Source organism: Martes martes, assembly GCF_963455335.1.
Source record: "Martes martes genome assembly, chromosome: 7".
Classification (NCBI taxonomy): Eukaryota; Metazoa; Chordata; class Mammalia; order Carnivora; family Mustelidae; genus Martes; species Martes martes.
Window position 1 is genome coordinate 26,115,076 of NC_137894.1, and position 16,282 is coordinate 26,131,357.

The following is a 16,282-nucleotide window of genomic DNA, read 5'->3' on the forward strand; positions in this document are numbered from 1 at the left end:
CTTCTGCACAGCAAAGGAAACATTCAACAAAACAAAAAGTTAAAAATAGAGCTACCCTATTGGGTGTGATGCACAATGAATCTTGGAGTGCTGAAAAAATATAATAAAGTTAAAAAAATAGAGCTACCCTACCACCAAACAATTGCACTACTAGGTATTTGCCCCAAAGATACAAATCTAATGATACAAAGGGGAACAAGCACCCTAATGTTTATAGCAGCAATGCCTACAATAGTCAAACTTTGGAAAACCCCAGATGTCCATCAAGAGATGAAGGGATAAAGAAAATGTGGTATATGTAGCCATCAGAAATGATGACTACTTATCATTTACATCAACATGGATGGAACAGGAGGGTATTATGCTGAGTGAAATAAGTCAATCAAAGAAAATTATCATATGGTTTCACTCACAGGGGGAATATAAGAAACAGTGCAGAGGATCATAGGGGAAGTAAGGGAAAAGTGAATGGGAGTTACTTCTCCCATTCAGAGAGGGAGACAAACCATGAGAGACTCTTAACTATAGGAGACAAACTGAAGATTGCTGGAGGGAAGGTGGGGTCATGGGGTAATTGGGTGGTGGGCATTAAGTGGGGCATGTGATGTGATGAGCATTGGGTATTACCTGTAATTAACAAATTACTGAATTCTACATCTGAAATGAATAATGTTGGCTAATTGAATTTAAATAGAAAAAAAGAAGTTGACAATTTGAGTAGCTAAGGACAATAGGAGTGGTATAACTGCCTGTCTCACAAAATTTCCTCCTCAAAAGAGAAGATAATCAAGAAGTAAAACCCTACAAAACTAGGACTTCCACATAACTTGAAGATAGAAGCCATATGGTACCCCAATGTTCATAACAGCAATGGCCACAATTGCCAAACTGTGTAAAGAGCCAAGATGCCCTTCAACACACAAATGGATAAAGAATATGTAGCCCATATATAAAATGGAATATTACACACCCATCAGAAAGGATGTCAACTTTTGTATCAACATGGAGGGGACTGAAGGAGATTATGCTGAGTGAAATAAGTCAAACAGAGAGAGTCAATTATCATATGGTTTCACTTACTTGTGGAGCATAAGGAATAACATGGAGGACATTAGGAGAAGGAAAGGAAAAGTGAATTGGGGAAATTGGAGGGGTAGATGAACCATGAGAAACTGTGGACTCTGAGAAATACACTGAGGGTTTTGGAGGGAAGGGGTGTGGGGGGTGAGCCTGGTGGTGGGTATTAAGGAGGGCACGTATTGCATGGAGCACTGGGTGTGGTGCATAAACGATGAATCTTGGAACACTGAAAAAATAAAATTTAATTTAAAAAATAAAAATAAAAAAACAACTGGACAAATTCTCCCAATTCAGTACTCATATGCAGAAAATACCTGAGTTTTATCACTAGAATACTGCTGTAGACTGAATAAAGTGAGACATAATTGTCTTTCCTATCATCAAGCTAACTAAATCAATATACCCAGTTTGGTTCCCCTAATTGCTGAGAGAAAAATAAGAGGCAATTAAAGGGAATTAAGTAAGCTATAAAGAAATTATAAGAAAAAATTAAAGGATTAAAAAGTCCAATATACCCAAGAAGATAAATATCATATAGTTCTTTTTGAAGAACAATTATTACCCTGATATCCACAATTACATGAGTAGGTGTAAGACCTCAGGTAGTAAGAAAACACATGGTCCCAACTGATGTGGCATATGATGTAGGCTAGGGGAGGTGTGGTGGTACAGTTCCCATCAACTCCTAGAATGTATGCTGAGGACTATACCAACTTAAGAGTGTCCTAGGTGTTATAATTATCATCCTGGCCTCAAAGAAGTAACAGGAAAATAAAATAAACACTAGGAAATATTACCCAGCTAAGCTACCTAAACATACACAGGCAGAAAACATACTAGAAACATCATATTTGTGAAACACTCCAGGTCAATTTTATAGACAATGCTAATTGGTTTTACTTTGCTATAAACCATTTTGTTACATTAAAGTGAGATAAATAAACTTTGAACTACCTCTTAAGGAAAACTCAGCTGCTAATGTATTCATGTTGTTTCAGAATTTTTACTTGCCTTGGAAATCACCAATTATTGACCTTAGAAGGACAAAAAAGAAACAAGTCAAAAGAAATGTGGGGAAGCTTAACTTAGGGATGGCCAGATAAGGAGCTCTGCATGCCTACTTCTCAACAAAACAGACATGCTGAAAAAACAATATTTTTTACAAAATTCTCTGTAAATTATCTTAAGGGCATGCAACCAGTGATGAGATATTTATTCAAGAAAATCTTCATAAGAACCACAATAACAATGGCACTTCAAATATAAAGTATTCCCCACCCTGGACTCAGCATAATGAAGATTATGGGTATGTTCCTGAAGATAGGGCTCCCTCTCCCTATCTCACAGTGAAAAAACTACCATATCATCCTGGGCAGAATAGGCTACCAGCATTCCTTCTCCCTAGTTCAATTGTTGCAGAGCCTCCTGAAGACCTTGGCCGTGAAATTAGATCTCCTCCTCCACCCAGGCCCCACTCATAGGATGGAAGTCCTATTTAAGATGTATCAGAAAAAGAATACTAGAACCATGACTGTCCTCATGGACCCTTTTGGGATGGTTTAAGTTCCAAATCAGGAGTCGCAAGCCTAGAAGACCAATGACTATTGCCTGCACTCAATGCCCTACTCATAAAGCAGAAGTATCATTCCAAGAGAAACAGGTGACTGTGCCTGCCCTTAGCTATATAGCAGTAACTCAGAGATTTTGTCCAGGAGGAGACAGAGACCATAAGAAAAGAGAGCGCTGAGACTCTCCCCAAAGGGACTGGCTTTATTTAAAACAGAGTGTGGGGAAGTTCAAGCCTCAGAGTCCTCTCAAAAATAATAAAGACTGGGGAGACAAGATGGCGGGGAAGTAGGAGGAGGCGCCTTTTCAACCTGCACCCTAAAGTGAGCTGATTACCTACCAAAGAACTCCGATCACCCATGAAATCAGCCTGAGATCAGAATTATACACGTCTGGATCTCTACGGGGGACAGAAGACGCCAGTGGGCAGGTAAAGTGGAGTGGGAACGTGGGACTGATATCGGAAGATAAACAAAAGGGGGAGGGAGCCACCAGAGGCGACCGACTGGAAAATAATACCCCAATACGAGAGTGCCCGGCATCTGGGGACCAGCATTAACTTGGAGTCTTGTTGAAAGCACTCAAAAGAGCAAAGACTCGCGCGGGGAAATTGTGGGAATCGGGGCGGATAGGGATAGGGGCTTAAGTCCCCAGACCCAGGGCAGCATCCCCTGGCGCTGAGCCGGAGAGTGCGGCGGAGAAACGTGGTCTTTGTCCCGGAGCCGCCAGTGCGCCCGAGAACGGGTGGAGTCCGGCTCCCGTGAGGGGCTGGGAGCCACACCAGACAGCAGAACGCGCACCTTACTGGAGATGCGCGCGTGCCTCAACCTCCCCTGAGAGAGGTGCACGCCCAGCCTGGTGTTCTGGGACCCACGAGGCGATAGACCCACGCGGCGATAGAGCCGATAGAGCTGGAGGCACCGCGCCCCAAACCATCCCCTGGGAGAGGTGCGCGCAAGACCTGAGCCCTTAGCCCCAGCCAGCGGGAAAATCTCAGTGTGCGATTGCTGCTTGGAACCTCTCTGGCGGTCTGGAGCTGCCCAGACAGCCACAGCTGCCTTGGTTTTGCGTACAAGCAGGAGATCCTGCGTCCCCAGGGACCGTGACTCAGAACCTGCTCTGCCAGCGGCCCAGCGGCTGCAGCACCTGCAGGGGAGCAGACTGAGGCTTCTCTCTGAGAGGGAGGTTGGGGTGCAGTTTTCTTTCCTCTAAACCTCCAAAAACCATCAAAAGCTGTCAAGGCGAGAGAAAAGAAGTGAACAAACATAAAAACCTCCAGAGAACAAAAACCTGAAAAAAAACGTTTTTCTCAGAGCCCACCCCCTTGAGGGGGTCGGGAGGACTTAACTCAGGGAACATCATTGACTGAAAACCCACGTGGCAGCCCCCTCCCCCAGAAAACAAATCAGGAAAAAAAAAAAAAAAGACTACAAGAGAACAACCACCACTACTTCATAGATACAACTTTTATATTTAATTCTTTCCCACTATTCTGGTTCATTTTTTTTCTTTTTTTATATAGATAATTTTTTAACCTATTTACCATCACAGTGAGATGTCCAGTACATCAAATTCCATGATAAACTTCTAACCTGAATTTTTTGATACATACACATGTGTTTTTCTTTTGCTTTTCTATTTTCTTAATTTTTAAAAAAATTTTTAATTTAGTTTAGTCCAGTTTATTCCTTTTTTATTTTTATTTTCTAATATTCATATAGAGTTAAACTTCAAGGTAATCCCCTTTCTCCAAGCAATGCTACCCCTATAGGTGAACCAATTTTTAATCCCCCTTTTTCTTAGGAAAGTTGAGTCCTTTAACAAAGATATCAAGATACATCCAGGAAGAATCAAAATAACCTTCCTCGCCCACACCGAGAATCTATAACCATGCTCCCATCTTTTTCTTCTGCCAGTGTCTCTGTGTATTTATGTTTGTCCAGATAGTATATAAATCTTATACTTGGGGTTCTTCTTGACGAGGCTCCTCCTTTTTTTTGCTTATATATATATATATTTTCTCTCGTCATATACTTTTATCAGTCTTTTTGTTTGTCTGTTTTTGTTTGTATACGTCATAAACCTTACCCTGGGGCCCATTTGGGCTGAACCTTCACTTTTATCTTCCCTTTTTTTCCTGTCTCTCTCTCTCCCTCTTTTTTCTTTTTCTTTTCTTTTTTCTCTCATTTGGGTGGGGAATCCTGAGTGCTCAGAAGCGTTCCAGGGTGCACCTTGACTGCACCACGGTCAATACATCCAGCTACATCTGTCCAGTCATCTCTCACCAAAATGACTAGGAGGAGGAATCCCCAACAGAAGAAAAATACAGAGGATGGGCCTTCTGCAACAGAGCTAACGGCTATCAACATAGACAATATGTCAGAAAGAGAATTCAGGCTAACAATTATCCAGGCAATAGCTAGGTTGGAGAAAGCCATGGATGACCAAACAGAATTGATTAGGGCAGAATTGAAAGCGACCAGAAAGGAGGTTCATAATGTTAGGGCAGAGCTGAAGGCCACCAGGGATGAGGTTCACAACGCTCTCAATGAGTTCCAATCTAATCTAAATTCTCTAAAAGCTAGGGTAACTGAGACAGAAGATAGAATTAGTGATCTGGAGGACAAACAGCTAGAGAGAAAGGATCAGGAGGAAGCCTGGAACAAACAGCTTAGAAGCCACGAAAACAGAATCAGGGAAATAAATGATGCCATGAAACGTTCCAACGTCAGAATTATTGGAATCCCTGAAGGGGAGGAGAAAGAAAGAAGTCTAGAAGATATAGTGGAACAAGTTTTTCATGAAAATTTTCCCAATCTTGCGAATGGAACAAGTGTTCATGTACTAGAAGTAGAAAGGTCCCCCCCCAAGATTATAAATTCAAAAAAAACATCCAGGCACCTCATAGTAAAATTGAGGAATCATAATTGTAGATACAATCTCTTGAAAGCCGCTAGGACAAAGAAGCTCCTTACATACAGAGGAAAGCCCATCAGAATAATGTCAGACCTGTCCACAGAGACCTGGCAAGACAGAAAGGGCTGGCAAGATATATTCAGGGCACTAAATGAGAAGAACATGCAGCCAAGAATACTTTATCCAGCAAGACTGACATTCAAAATGGATGGAGAGATAAAGAGTTTCCAAGACTGGCAAGGCTTGAAAGACTATGCAACCACCAAGCCGACACTGCAGGAAATATTAAGGGGGGTTCTATAAAAGAGGAAAAATCCTAAGAATAGCATTGAACAGAAATATAGAGACAATCGACAGAAAGAAAGACTTCAAAGATAACACAATGTCAATAAAAACGTATCTCTCAATAATCACTCTCAATGTGAATGGCCTAAATGCACCCATAAAACGACACAGGGTTGCAGATTGGATAAAACGACAGGACCCATCCATATGTTGTCTACAAGAGACCCATTTTGAACCTAAAGATACACCCAGACTGAAAGTGAAGGGATGGAGAAGCATCTTTCACGCCAATGGGCCTCAAAAGAAGGCCGGGGTAGCGATTCTCATATCAGATAAATTAGATTTTAAACTAAAGTCAGGGATACAGAAGGACACTACATCATTCTTAAAGGGACTATCCACCAAGATGATCTAACAATTGTAAATATCTATGCCCCCAATATGGGAGCAGCCAATTACATAAGAAAACTATTAATCAAGATAAAGAGTCATATTGATATGAATACATTAATAGTAGGAGATCTTAACACGCCTCTCTCAGAAATAGACAGATCATCGAAGCAGAAAATCAATAAAGAAATAAGAGCATTGAATGATACATTGGACCAGATGGACCTCATAGATATATACAGAACATTCCACCCTAAAACAACAGAATACTCATTCTTCTCAAGTGCACATGGAACCTTCTCCAGAATAGACCACATACTGGGTCACAAATCAGGGCTCAACCGATACCAAAAGACTGAGATTATTCCCTGCATATTCTCAGATCACAATGCTTTGAAACTGGAGCTCAATCACAAGGAAAAGTTCAGAAGGAACTCAAATACCTGGAAGCTAAAGACCACCTTGCTTAAGAATGCTTGGATCAACCAGGAGATCAAAGAAGAACTTAAACAATTTATGGAAACCAATGAGAACGAAGACACTTCACTCCAAAACCTATGGGATACAGCAAAGGCGGTCCTAAGGGGGAAATTCATAGCCATCCAAGCCTCCCTCAAAAAAATTGAAAAATCCAGAATACACCAGCTGTCTCTACACCTTAAAGAACTGGAGAATCAACAACAAATCAAACCAACTCCACACGTAAGAAGGGAAATAATCAAGATTAGAGCAGAGATCAACGAGGTAGAAACCAGAGATACAGTAGAACGTATCAACGAAACTAGAAGCTGGTTTTTTGAAAGAATCAATAAGATCGATAAACCATTGGCCACACTAATCCAAAAGAAAAGAGAGAAAGCCCAAATTAATAAAATTAAGAATGAAAAGGGAGAGATCACAACTAACACCAAGGAAGTAGAAACAATCATCAGAAGCTATTATCAACAGTTATATGCCAATAAGCTAAGCAACCTAGATGAAATGGATGCATTCCTGGAAAACTATAAACTCCCAAAATTGAACCAGGAAGAAATTGACAACCTGAATAGACTGATATCTAGTAACGAGATTGAAGCAGTGATCAAAAACCTCCCAAAAAACAAGAGCCCAGGACCTGACGGATTCCCTGGGGAATTCTATCAAACTTTCAAAGAAGAAATAATACCTATTCTCCTGAAGCTGTTTCAAAAAATTGAAGCAGAAGGAAAACTTCCAGACTCTTTTTATGAAGCCAGCATTACCCTGATCCCCAAACCAGGCAAAGACCCTACCAAAAAGGAGAATTTCAGACCGATATCACTGATGAATATGGATGCTAAGATTCTCAACAAGATCCTAGCAAACAGGATCCAACAGCACATTAAAAAGATTATCCACCATGACCAGGTAGGATTCATCCCTGGGTTACAAGGATGGTTCAACATTCGCAAATCAATCAATGTGATAGAACAAATCAATAAGAGAAGAGAGAAGAACCACATGATCCTCTCCATTGATGCAGAAAAAGCTTTTGACAAAATCCAGCATCCGTTCCTGATTAAAACGCTTCAAAGTATAGGGATAGAGGGAACATTCCTGAACTTCATCAAATCTATCTATGAAAAACCCACAGCAAATATCATCCTCAATGGGAAAAAGCTTGCAGCCTTCCCATTGAGATCAGGAACACGACAAGGATGCCCACTCTCACCACTCTTGTTCAACATAGTACTAGAAGTCCTAGCAACAGCAATCAGACAACCAAGAGAAATAAAAGGTATCCAGATTGGCAAGGAAGAAGTCAAACTCTCTCTCTTCGCAGATGACATGATTCTTTATATGGAAAACCCGAAAGACTCCACCTCCAAACTACTAGAACTCATACAGCAATTCAGTAATGTAGCAGGATACAAAGTCAATGTCCAGAAATCAGTGGCTTTCTTATACACTAACAATGAAAATACAGAAAGGCAAATTAGAGAATCGATTCCATTTACTATAGCACCAAAAACCATAAGATACCTCGGAATAAACCTAACCAAAGAGGTTAAAGATCTGTACTCGAGGAACTACAGAACACTCCTAAAAGAAATTGAAGAAGACACAAAAAGATGGAAGACCATTCCATGCTCTTGGATGGGAAGAATAAACATCGTTAAAATGTCTATACTGCCCAGAGCAATCTATACTTTTAATGCCATTCCAATCAAAATTCCACCAGTATTTTTCAAAGAGCTGGAGCAAATAATACTAAAATTTGTATGGAATCAGAAGAGACCCCGAATTGCTAAGGAAATGTTGAAAAACAAAAATAAAACTGGTGGCATCACGTTACCTGATTTCAAGCTTTACTACAAAGCTGTGATCACCAAGACAGCATGGTACTGGCATAAAAACAGACACATGGACCAGTGGAACAGAGTAGAGAGCCCAGATATGGACCCTCAACTCTATGGTCAAATAATCTTTGACAAAACAGGAAAAAATATCCAGTGGAAAAAAGACAGTCTCTTCAATAAATGGTGCTGGGAAAACTGGACAGCTATATGTAGAAGAATGAAACTTGACCATTCTCTTACACCGTACACAAAGATAAACTCGAAATGGATAAAAGACCTCAACGTGAGACAGGAATCCATCAGAATCCTCGAGGAGAACATAGGGAGTAACCTCTTTGATATCAGCCACAGCAACTTCTTTCAAGATATGTCTCCAAAGGCGAAGGAAACAAAGGCAAAGATGAACTTCTGGGACTTCATCAAGATAAAAAGCTTCTGCACAGCAAAAGAAACAGTCATCAAAACAAAGAGGCAACCCACGGAATGGGAGAAGATATTTGCAAATGACAGTACAGATAAAAGGTTGATATCCAGGATCTATAAAGAACTCCTCAAACTCAACACACACAAAACAGATAATCATATTAAAAAATGGGCAGAAGATATGAACAGACACTTCTCCAAGGAAGACATACAAATGGCTACCAGACACATGAAAAAATGTTCATCATCACTAGCCATCAGGGAGATTCAAATCAAAACCACATTGAGATACCACCTTACACCAGTTAGAATGGCCAAAATTAGCAAGACAGGAAACAACGTGTGTTGGAGAGGATGTGGAGAAAGGGGAACCCTCTTCCACTGTTGGTGGGAATGCAAACTGGTGCAGCCACTTTGGAGAACAGTGTGGAGATTCCTCAGGAAATTAAAAATAGATCTTCCCTATGACCCTGCAATTGCACTGCTGGGTATTTACCCCAAAGATACAGATGTAGTGAAAAGAAGGGCCATCTGTACCCCAATGTTTATAGCAGCAATGGCCACGGTCGCCAAACTGTGGAAAGAACCAAGATGCCCTTCAATGGATGAATGGATAAGGAAGATGTGGTCCATATACACTATGGAGTATTATGCCTCCATCAGAAAGGACGAATACCCAACTTTTGTAGCAACATGGACAGGACTGGAAGAGATTATGCTGAGTGAAATAAGTCAAACAGAGAAAGTCAAGTATCATATGGTTTCACTTATTTGTGGAGCATAACAAATAATATAGAGGACAAGGGTAGATGGAGAGGAGAAGGGAGTTGAGGGAAATTGGAAGGGGATGTGAACCATGAGAGACTATGGACTCTGAAAAACAACCTGAGGGTTTTGAAGGGGCGGGGTGGGAGGATGGGGGAACTAGGTGGTGGGTATTAGGGAGGGCACAGATTGCATGGAGCACTGGGTGTGGTGAAAAAACAATGAATACTGTTACGCTGAAAATAAATAAAAAATTTAAAAAATAATAATAATAAAGACTTAGGGGGGGCTGGGTGGTTCAGTGGGTTAAAGCCTCTGCCTTTGGCTCACATCATGATCCGAGGGTCCTGGGATTGAGCCCCACATCGGGCTCTCTGCTTAGCAGGAAGCCTGCTTCTCCCTCTCTCTCTCTCTCTGCCTGCCTCTCTGCCTACTTGTGATGTCTGTCAAATAAATAAATCTTTAAAAAAAATAAATAAAGACTTGAGGGGATTATGCTAAGTGAAATAAGTCAAGCAAAGAAAGACAGTTATATGGTTTCACTCATATGTGGAACATATGAGACAGGAAGACCAAAGGGGATGGGAGGGAAAACTGAAGGGGAAGAATTCAGGGAGGGAGACAAACCATGAGAGACTCTGGGCTCTGGGAAACAAAATGACAGTTACAGAAGGGAGGGGTGGGAGTGGGGTAACCAAGTGATGGGTGTTAAGTAGGGCATGTGTTGGGATGAGCACTGGGTGTTATATGCAACTAATGAATCGCTGAAAACTACAACAAAAACTTATAATGTGCTATATGCTGGCTAACTGAACATAATAAAAAAATAAAGACTTGATGATAAGCAATTAAGAAGAGGCTGATAGCTCCATGAGTAACAAGATAACCCACATGCTAGCTAGTTTACCAGAGAGAGCTAGGGAAAGAGACAGCTAGGAAGAAGCCTCAGAGTCAGAACAAACCTAAAAAACAAATTTCAAAAACCACCCTACCAAAGGGTAGCAAATGTAACTGGATCATACTGTGGAGAAATTTATGACCCAGGAATTGTCAAAAACAAGAGAGTAATAATTTGAGAATTAGTTAAAACCAACAGTAATCTGTGATATCAACAAAGACAAACACCTTAACAGAGAGATCAGGAAAACAGACAAAAAAAATATGTATAAAGGACGATGTAAAAATTAAAAATTATGCATAAATACTACTTTCTCAATATGTACACAGAATGTAAATGGAATAAACACATCAATTAAAAGGAAGATTCTGGCTAATTGAATTTTTATTAAAAATACGTTCCAACTATATATAAGCAAATAAATTTAGATTTAAAGGTCCAAAGTGAAAGTAAAAAGATGACAAAGATTTACCATAGGAACAATAATCAAAAAAGAGCTGGCATGGCTATACTAATATCAGAAAAATATTGACTTAAGATAAAACTTGTTCTAAAGATTAGAACATTTATAGTGATTTCATATAAATAGAATCAACAACAGCACTCCAGGGGAATGAATTAGCCAGTTGATAAAATATATTATCTAAATTTTCCATTTTTCAACAACAAAAACTGGAAAGTATATTCTATACTTTAGAGGAAAAAATAGTCAATATAAATTGCAAATAGGGCACAGATGCTGGATTCAGAAAAGACTTCAAAACAAATTTTAAATATGTTCAAGAACTGAAGGAAATAATTTCTAAAGAACTGAAAAATGAAGACAATAAAGTCTTAAGTAGAAAATCATAAAAATCATAAAAATATAAAAGTTGCTTTTAAGAAAATTAAATGAAAATTCTGGAATTGTAAAGCATGAGTGAAATGAAAAATTCAGCAAAGGAAATCTAACAGTAAATTTGAGATGACAGAAAAAGACTCACTGAAAAGTAAAATTCATCAGGGTGCCTGGATGGCTCAGTCAGTTAAGCATCTGACTTTGGCTCAGGTCATGATCTCAGGGTCCTGGGATTGAGCCCCACTTTGGGCTCCCCACTCAGCAGGGATTCTGCTTCTCTCTCTCCCTCTGTCCCTCCCCACACTTATGCTCTCTTGGTCTCTCACCAGTAAATAAATAAGTAAAATCTTCAAAAAGAAGAAAACTAAAATTTATTAATAGGAATTACTACTCTGAAGAATAGAAAGAAAAAATAATGAGGAATATGAACAAAATGAAGAACTGTAGGACTCCATCAGGAAAACAAACATGACTGTGATAAGAGTCCCAGAAAGAGAGGAAAGCAATACAATATGAAGAGAAAAAGGGGGGATAATAATGTAATTGAAGGAATAATAATCAAAAACTATTCAAATACTACACTTTGATTTTTTTTAAATAAATCTACAGCTCTGAAAAGCTCAAAAAAAAAAACATAAGTACAATAAACACAAAGAGGTCTACACCTAGTTCTATCATAGTCAAACTACTGAAAGACAAAATCTCAAAAGCAGCAAAAGAAAAATGGAGTCAATATACATAAAGAAAAAAAGGCATGGTTAAAACCTGACTTCTGATAAGAAGTAATGGAGACCAAAAAAAAAAAAAAAAGTAATGGAGACCACAGGGCAGTAGGGTGACAGATTTGAACTGTTTAAAGAAAAAACAACTATAACCCAAGAATCCTATATTAATCCATCAAAACTATCCTTTGAAAATGAAGGCAAAATAAAGGCATTCACATACAAAAACAAACTAAGAGAATACATTGTTCACCAACCTGCTCTACAAGATATACTAAAGGAACTCCTTCAGGCTGACACCATAAGGCAACTTAAATCTGTACAAAGAAATAAAGAGCCATCGAAAAGATAAATCTATATTTATAAAAGACTGCACAAATATATTTTTCTTCTCTTTATTTAAAATATATTGCAAAAAATAATAATGATATAACAATGTTAGGCATATAACAAAGATATAAACATATGTAACAATAAAAGCACAAAGAAGAGATGAGAAACTGGAGTCATACTGGAGGAAGATTTCTATATTTTACTAGAAGTAAGTTACTGTTAATCCAAAGTAGGCTGTAATAAATTAAGATGCATACCTTATTTTAAGCTGTAACCATAAGAAAATAATTTTAAAATATGGTGTAAAAAAAGAAAGATGAAAATTTAAATGATACAGAAGAAAATATTTATCACAAAGAAAGCAGCAGAGAAGAAAGGAACAAACAGAAATAGCAAAATGGGAGATATAAACTCAACAATATAATACTATTAAATGTGAATGGATTAAATATTTCAATCAAAAGAAAAATTGTCATACTGGATTTTTTTTAAAAGATAGCCCATATGAACAGTAAACAAAAGAAGGCTAAATTGGCTATATCAATATCAGTCAAATTAGACTCCACCACAAAAGTATTACTAAAGAAAAGGAGGGACATGAAAGAATGAAAAATCTCAATTCATTTGAATGATATAATAATTCTGAAGTATATGTGCCTAACAACAGATTCTCAAGACACATAAAGCAAAATGAACACACCTGAAGGAAAAAATACACAACTCAATAATAATGAAGACTTCAATAATCCACTCTCAATAATTGATAGAAACACTACATATTACATATCTGTGATATGTGAGACTTAAAACTGTTAACAAACATCACATATGTGGCATTTAATAGTACATTCCACAAAACAACCTATTTTTCAAGAACAAGTGGAATGATCTCCAGGAAATACCAAATTCTAGACCACAAAACAAGTCTCAATGAATTTAAGAGAAGTGAAATGACGAAAAACACAACTGAATTAAATTAAAGAGCAAAAACAGAAGGCAATATGAGCAATCCTCAAACATTTGGAACTTAAACATACTTCTAAATAATCTATGATTCAAGAAGAAATTACAAGGAAAATTAGAAAATATTTTGAACTAAATGAAAATGGAAAACAATACATGTAATTTAAGGGATGCAGAGAAGTTGTGCCTGGGGAAAGCTGTATAGTTTTAAATGCCTGTATGAGAAAATAACAAAGATTTCAAGTCAATAACTTCAGGTTCCTCCTTAAGAACCTAGGGAAAAAGAAAGAACATTAAGTCAAGAGAAAGTGTAAGAAAATGAAATCATAAAAGTTAGAGGAGAAATCAGTGAAATAGAAAAAAATAGACAAAGTCAATAAAGTTAAAATTTGCTCTTTTTTAAAAAGATTAACAAAATTGACCAACTTTACCTACACTAATCAAGAAAAAAAGAGAATAATCACCAAAATCAGAAATGAGAAAGGGGGCATCACTAATGCTTTCACAGAAATAAAAAATTACTATAAGGCAATATTATAAACAACTTATGCCAAAAATAAAATAAATGAAATAGACAAATTCATAAAAGACAAAATTACTAAACTTTACTCAAGAAGAAATAGACATCTGAATGACCAAAGAAATTGAATTCATAAAACAACCACAAAACTTCCCCACAAATTAAATTCCAGGCCCAATTGAATTAAATTCCAATTGAATATTAAAACCAAACCTTCACAAACTCTCCAAAAGAACACTTCTCAACTTATTCTATTATACTCATTCAGTATTATGCTGATACCAAAGCCAGAGACATCACATAAAAATAATAATACAGACTAATACCCCTCATGAATATACAAACTAAATTTTTTCAACAATTTATTTTACACAATGACCAAGTGAGATTTATTCTAAGAATGCAAAGTAGATTTGACATCTGAAAATCCATTAATGTAGTATACCATATTAGTAGATTCAAATTAATAGACTTAATAAAAATCACATGGTCATATCACTAGATAGAGACAAGGATTTTTCAAAATCCAATATTCATTTCTGATAAAAATTTAAAACAAACCAGGAATGTATTGGAACTTTTATTAAGGAGGGCACACATTGCATGGAGCACTGGGTATGGTGCATAAACAATGAACCTTGGAACACTGAAAAAAATTAAATTAAATTAAATTAAATTAAATTAAAAGAAAGAAAACCCTGGAACAGCCATTACACATAATAGTGAAAATGCTTTGCCCCTAAACTCAAGAATAACATGTGGATGTCAGTGATTAACACTTCCATCCAACAGTAAACTGGAAGTTCTAGATAGCAAGACAAGAGGAAAAGAATGGGAAAGAGAGGAAGGGAGAGACTGTGAACTAGTTAGAGGCATCCAGATTAGAAAAAGAAGAATGTTTTTATTAGCAAATGATATGAAAGAAAATTCTAAGAAATCCAAAAATAACTACTACACTAATAAATGAGTTCAACAAGTCACAGGATACAACATTAATATAAAATTATTAATAATTGTATTTCTATATCATGGAAATGTACAGTCAGAATCAAATCACATATTTAGTGAAAGATTAATATATAAAAGACTATTATGACTCAAAAAAGAAAAAAACCCAAGTGAAAAGTCTTGAATAGAAATTTGCCAAACATATAAAAATGATGAATAACATGATGTTGAATATCACAATGAGATACCACTTCATACATACAAAATGTCTAATAATCAAGACGAAAGCCAATAGGTGATAGTGAGAATACAGAGACACTGGAATCCTATTACATTACTGGTGAGAATGTAAAATGATGCAGCCACCGTGGCAAACATTTTGGTTGTTTCTTAAGAAGCTAAACTTATGATAAACCTAACATCTACCACAAAGAAATGAAAATATATTTCCACACAAAGACTTACACACAAATGTTTCTGAAAGTAATATTCATAAAATTCAAAATTGGAAATAATACAAATATTCATCAAATGGTGACTGGGTAAATAAATATAGTATATGCACATAGTGGATTACTATTCAGTAATAAAAATGACCTGAGGGTTTCGAAGGGGCGGGGGGTGGGAGGTTTGGGGAACCCGGTGGTGGGTACTAGGGAGGGCAAGGATTGCATGGAGCACTGGGTATGGTGAAAAAACAATGAATGCTGTTACGCTGAAAAGAAATAAAACATTTTAAAAAATGAGATAAAGATACATATAATAGCATGAACAACATTACTATCATTATTCTAATTAAAGAAATCAGACAAAAAGGCTATACAGTATATGATTCTTTTAGATAAAATATACAGGAAGGACAAATAAATAGAAACGTTAGTTGTTGCCTAAAGCTGGAGTTGGGAGCTAGAATTAATTGTAAAAGATATACAGGATCTTTTTGGATGATGAAAATGTTCTGAATTTATTAAAAAATCATTGAATTATAAACTTACCATAGGTGAATTTCATGATATGTAAATTGCATCTCAACAAAGTTGTTTTTAAAATCCCATTGTTTATTTCATTGAAACAAAGTGAAATATAAAACTAGGAAAAATATGCCCCAAACCCAGATGAGATAGCAATATATACCTGGAATAAACAACGTAATCAAGGCAGAGACTTTCAAAGTCCAGTCATGAAAACAGTAACCAGAAATTTCCCCTCCATATTCTATGTGTTCAGTGTAGGAAGAATACCCAGAAGAAAAAAAGGTGAAGTTTCTGAGTAAAAAACCAAGGACCTTGAATATAATTCACAACTCCCTGAGAGATC

The 16,282-nt window shown here is 37.2% G+C and overlaps 1 protein-coding gene across 1 annotated transcript in view; it reads right to left on the bottom strand.

Annotated features, from left to right (window-relative positions):
- OCA2 (OCA2 melanosomal transmembrane protein) overlaps positions 1-16,282 on the bottom strand; it is a 392,247-nt gene that overhangs the window by 190,214 nt on the left and 185,751 nt on the right. The gene's annotated exons all lie outside the window — the stretch shown is intronic.